Source organism: Trichosurus vulpecula, chromosome 1 (assembly GCF_011100635.1).
Source record: "Trichosurus vulpecula isolate mTriVul1 chromosome 1, mTriVul1.pri, whole genome shotgun sequence".
NCBI lineage: Eukaryota > Metazoa > Chordata > Mammalia > Diprotodontia > Phalangeridae > Trichosurus > Trichosurus vulpecula.
The window spans coordinates 473537583-473543949 of record NC_050573.1 but is presented as its reverse complement, the minus strand read 5'-3'; the positions used below and the strand labels follow the sequence as shown (position 1 = coordinate 473543949).

General features: G+C 36.4%; 1 pseudogene; it reads right to left on the bottom strand.

Annotated features, from left to right (window-relative positions):
* Positions 1–1193: 1193 nt before the first annotated feature.
* On the bottom strand, positions 1194–2585 carry LOC118833989 (annotated as a pseudogene).
* Between the last annotated feature and the right edge of the window lie 3782 nt (positions 2586–6367).

Below are 6367 nucleotides of genomic sequence, written 5' to 3'. Positions count from 1 at the left end.
CATCCCATCAGTTTCTCTTATTTCACCCCGCCTTCCAACCCTGCTTTTCTCTAGGGTAAAACTGAATGCATATGTCATTCCATCTTTGAGTGAATTCCAATGAAGTACGTTCAAGTGTTGCCCATGACCCTCTTATCTTTCTCTCCACTGTAATATCTCTTTTATGACTCTTCATTTGAGGTAATTTATCCTGTTCTACCTCTCCCTTCCATCTTTTTCCAGTGCAATTTTCTTTTGCATTTCTTATTATTTTTCCTTTGGATATCATCCCATCATAGCCAACTTACATTCATGCCCTCTGTCTATGTGTACTCCTTCTAACTGCCTTAAAAATGATAAAATTCTTAAGAATTACAAGTAGGAATGGAAACAGTTTAGCTTTATTGAATCCCTCATTTTTAAAAATTTCCTGTTTACCTTTTTATGCTTCTGTTGATACTGTATTTGAAAATCAAAATTTCTCTTCAGCTTTGGTCTTTTCTGAAGAAATGCTTGAAAATCCTCTATTTCATTGAATATTTATTTTTTCCCCCGATGGATTATGATCTGTTTTGCTGGGCAGTTGATTCTTGCTAGTATTCCTAGCTCTTTTGCCTTCTGGAATGTCATATTCCTAGTCCTCAGATCCTTTAATATAGAAACTGCTAAACCCTGTGTAATTCTGACTGTGGCTCCACAATATTTAAATTGTCTCTTTCTGGATGCTTGTAGTATTTTTTCCTTGAACTGGGAGCTCTGGAATTTGGCTATAGTATTCCTTGGAATTTTCATTTTGGGATTTCTTTCAGCAGGAGATAGTGGATTCTTTCAATTTCTATTTTGCTCTCTACTTTTAGTATATAAGGGTAGTTTTCCTTGATAATTTCTTGAAGTATAATGCCCAGATTTTTTTTAATTTAGTTTCTTTAATCAAATATTATTTGTCAATATGTCTATAAATATTTCATACTCATGAAGTTATTTGCTTTTTGGGAAATAAAAGTCACATATCAAGGCAATTTAATATTTGCAAAAAGATGTTCATTTAAGAAAGTGTTGATATAAAACAATACAAACACCTTCTTTTCCCTGTACATATTCCTGTAACTGGCAGGAAAGTCAGTTTTGTCTTTTCCCACATTTCAGTCTAAAAAGGAATAGTCAGCAAAGAGTCCACAAAAGGAGCACAAAAGGCCAGTCTCAGAGTTCCATTATCAGAGCATCAGACTCACAACATTCTGCTTCAAGTTGAGAAGCTCTCTTTCCTGTCTTCTTTTCTCCAATTTGAAAGCTAACCTGTTCACTTTATTCTCCACTCTGCATTCCTTACATGCTTCATTTATAGTTTTTTTTAAATTTTCTGTCTTCTTCGGTTTCATTTTTGCAATGTGGTTGGACTGATACTCTAGGAAGATCACTGTCATTAATCATCTGCATTCATTCAATTTGTTTTGCTGTAAGTCCTTTCTGTGGTAAGACATTTAGAGATATTCCTGTTTTAGAGGAAAGCTGGATGTGTTTGGGCTTTGGTGGGCACTTGATAAGCTGAGGATGGTTGTATAAATTTGAATATGTACTACAAATAGATTCACAATCTCATTTCTCTTTGGGCTCTTCAATAACTACAGTAACAACTTCTTCATCCTCATCCTTTTCATCAACGAAAAAATTCTCATCTTCAAGGGGTTCAAGAGCATATGATTTGACAGAATTCTTTGCTTTCTCTTTGTAATAGTCTTTCAGAACAAATTGGTTGCTATCTGCATGAATAAAACCTTCCAGTTCTGCATTATCCAATGCTCCAATCTCATCATCATCATCAAACTACTCAAAGAACTTCTCAAATATGTCATCTAGTAAGGTCTATTGTTCATTCCTCCTCATGACGGAGGAAGGCAAGGAATAATCTGTGAAGCTGCTCTTAGTTTCTTCTTCCAAAAACAAGTCCCTTTGAGTTCCTCCTTGGACAGATAACTCTTCATCTGACAAAAGACCCTCAGAGTAATAATCATCTTCATCATTGCCATTTTCTTTATCATCATCCACATATTTCCCATCGTCATTTTTTTATTTTTTATCTCCTAAAATCCATGTCCATCTGTTCATCTTCTCCTGTTGGCTGATTGGCCTGTAAAATGAAATCATCTTTAAGCAGATTATATGGATTATCAAAGTCAAAATCATCAACCAGAGCTGCAATGATGTCAGGGTCAAAATCCCAAGGTCCTGATACAGGGGCTGCTTTATTAAACAGTCCTAAATCTTCTTAAAATTCTGATGCAAATACTGAGAAAAGCAACCTAATTCCAGGGGTTGGAATCAATAGTGTTTGTTCTTGTGTATCACTCTGAAAGCATAAGTGAATCAGCTCAGAGGGCCCAAATGGTTCCTTCAGGTGCTGCAGATAGTAATAGTCATCATCAAAGAAAACTCCACACTTCCTTTGTTCAGCTCTTCTCTCCTCATGTTCTCTTCTCTGTGAAGGTGACAGAACTCTGAGTCGCAGTGTCATCTGCTCCTAAAGGGTCCCTCTGGCTTTGGTGTACTAAGTGGAAAGATATAGCTTTCTTTTTGCCTATAAAGGGTTTCTTCTTCTTATGAGGCATGCTGTAGCTGGTAGAAGATTATGTCTGCAGGGGTCAGCTGCCACCATACACTCCCAGGTATTCCTTGCTCTGATTGGGGCAACCCAGACTGGGTCATCCTAGTTCACTCGCCCACATGCCAGTATCAACTTTTTATTTTGTTATCATGGCTTTCAGGTAGACCAGTAACCCTTAAATTAGTTCTCCTGAATCTTATTTCCAAGTCGTTTGTTTTTTTCTCATGAGCTATTTCATATTTTCTTTTATTTTTTCATTCTTTTGATTTTATTTTATTATTTATCAGCATCTCAAGGATTCACTATCTTCCATTTGCTCAATACCAATTTTTAAGGAAGTATTTTCATTAGTTAGCTTTTGTACTTCCTTTTCCATTTGACCAATTCTACTTTTTAAGGAGTTGTTTTCTTCAGTGAATTTTTATGTATCTTTTCCCCTTTTTTGTGCTTTCTTTATAAGTTGTTCACTTTTTTTTACATGATTCTCTAGCATCACTCTCATTTCTATTTCCAATTCTCTTCTACCTCTCTTATTTGATTTTTAAAATACTTTTTGAGATCTCCTAGGAGTTCTTTTTGGACCTGAAACCAATTCCCATTTTTTTGAGGCTTCACACATAGGCATTTTGACATTGTTTTCCTCTTCTATGTTTGTGTTTTGATCTTCCCTGTCACAATAGTAACTTCCTATGGTCAGTTTTTTTGTTGTTTGCTCATTTCCCCAAGCTATTTCATGACTTTTAATTTAATGTTAAAGTTGGTCTATACCCCTGGGGTGGAGAGGACACTCTTTCACACTTCTTACACAGCTCAAGAGGCCTTGTGCTGGCCTGTGTGGGAACTTATGGGGCCTTTTATGTTGTGTTGTGCTGTTGACCATGAGGCCTCTCTGCTTCCCTGTCCCAGATTTTGGGTCCTGGCTGTTAGTTTTCTGGGGAGTGGCCTACTGCTGGCTTGTTTTGATGCTGCCCACAGTGAACTGTGCTCTACTTTTACCCTAGCGAAACATAACTTTCCTGCCAACCATCTAAGTTATCTTGGCCTGGAAGATTGTTTAACCCTGTCTTTTTCTTTTTTATGCTACTCCAGAATTCATTTTGAGGAGTTTATAAGTTTATGCTTTATTCTATCCTCTTGGCTTCACCCTACTTGTTAACTTTTCTGCTAAGAATTTAGTTTGACATTTCCTGTGATAGTTTTGTAGAAGATAATTTGGAGGAAATTTGGCGATTGTGACCTTTCACTCTGCCATTGCTTCCTTGGCATTTTCTTTTAAAGAAGAAAATAGTTTGATAGTGAGTGGACTGGGTTCAATTCTTTTTCCTTAGGCATTTAAGCCTACCTCAACCTAAGACCACCACAATGAACCCCAGGATTTGTTTCTCATAGAACTGGTAAAACCTTTTTTGCTCTTCTTCCATTTTTTCTTTTTTCCCCTTCTCTTGGATGCCTTTTGAAGTAAACTATAGAGAGTTATCCTTGCCCTGCAAATTGATAAGCCAATGACTACTGGTAGAGGGATTACATTCTAAAACTTCCTCTTTGCCTAATGCCCTCTACTTATTCCACTTTAAAAGATTTGAACTTTTGCCTCAATTTTCAACAACTAACTTAATGCTGTTTCTTCCATCCTGTCAACTGGTACAATGCCTAAGCCTTTCCTTTGTTCTCACTGTGGTTCAGCCTGTCAACAAATATTTATTAATTGATGGTAATATAAATGCAAGCAGAAAGACAGCCCTTGTCCTCAAAGACCTTATATTTAAATGGGAAAACAACATATAAAACGAAATTGAAGGAAGGTAGGGTGGAGCAGGTTATCCCTGTGGAATGGAGTTGTCTGGGACTCAAGACCTAGACCAATTTTCTCTTCTCTTTTAGGATGCCTTTTTTATTTTCAGTGACCACTTCTTTCCACCACACATTGTCTGAAACGGAATATAATAACTATATTCTGTAAAGACTATGTTGAATTAATACTAATGATCACGTTTCTTGTTTAAAATGAAAATTTATCCCATGATATGTATCACATTATGTATCCTTTTTAAAATGTACTTGTCATATTTCTTTTTGATGAAACAGAAGGGATGTGTAAAGAAAACAGAATTAGCTTTGATGCAGAATTTCTTTGCTGTAGGATTTTAACATTTGCCTCTGAGCTTTATTCCACTGTCTTTATGATTTAGTGCTGTTTTATATGAGATAGGGAAAAGATTGATGCTAGAATTAAAGATAAGTAAAAGACACTCACAGGTGTATTTAAAAGATTGTCTTGTGATATCAGTGAAAATTGTTCTGAAACAATGCTATGGAACTTGCTAGAGGAAGTTATACAGCTTTGCTAACTGGGTCCACTAAAATTTTGTTATCCGATGTTTTATCCAATACCTATTAGGCCCTCACCATTCCAAGCCAATTATTTTATTTTTCCTTAATTACAGCCTCCAAACTTCTCTTCTGTCCTCAAGTTATCTACACCACCCTTCTCCTTTCCTCTCATTAGAGAACCTCGCATCCTACTTATTGGAAAAATTAAGACCATAGGAAAACTCATTCTCTTCTCCCAGTTTACATATTACATCATCTAAAAATCATACTCCATTCTCCATTATCTCCTCTTCTTTTAGTCCAATCTCAGATTAGTCATTCTTCTTGACAACAGCAACTTCTTATAACCTTGATCACATCACTTGACCTTTTCTTAGGAAGCTTTCCCTTTTGATCATATCTTCTTTTTCTCTAGCTTTCACTTTCTCTTCATCCACTGGCTTCTTTCTTTTACTTATAAGCATGATTGTATGTTCCCCATCCTTAAAAAAATTGAGAGAAGAACTTCTTGCCAAACGTATGTTCATTCCTCTTTAGGTTGTACTGTTGACTCATTTCCACAGGACTTTCTCTACTCTGCCACCTTAGCAGGTATTTTCTCCCTCACTTCCTTTTATGAGTTGTCTTCCCACATTAGAATGTAAGCTCTTTGAATACAAGGACTGTCTTTCTACTTGTGTTATTATTCTCAGCACTAAGCACAGTGTCTGGCACATAATAAGCGCTTAAAGTATTTTTGACTGATTATTGCATTGGCATCCATTGGTATCCCTGCACTCATTCTCTCCTCTCTTCAACCCATCCTCCATAAGGCTGTCTGCCAAGTTAATATTCCCAAGGTATAGGTTTCACTATGTCGTTCCACTTCTGAAGAAGCTTCAGGGGCTTCCTATCCAAGGAAAAGGGAAAAAATCAGGCTCAATTTGCTAGTTCATTCAGGTAAGTAAAATAAATACTGCAGTTTTAAATTCAGTGGCCTCATTTAAAGGGTTGTATTGTTGAGGAGATGCATGGACTTACTTTCCCTATGAAAAGAATATGAGTCCAAAAGTCTTGGACTGGGAGTCAGAAGACTTAGGTTTTAGTCTTGGCCTTACTTCTCTGTCCCTCAGTTTGTTTTGCTGTAAAATAAGTAGATTGGAGCAGATTATTTATAAAATCCTTTCCAGTTCCAACACTATGGAAACCATAAAGGTTTGAAGGAGCAACCCCATCATACTTTAAAGCTAAACTACATATTGAAGGCATGGATTTTCTTCTGGGGGCCTTACCATGGACAAAGGTGAGCTAAATTCCCTAGTATATTAGTGTCAATGACCATAAAACACACACATAACCATTTACTTTATGTTATGAGTTAACAAGAGATTATTCTATTGCATCAGAAGGAAAAGGCCCTACATTCTCTTTTTGCCAAAGTGTGTAAGACCACAAATTGCTCAGATATGAAGTATG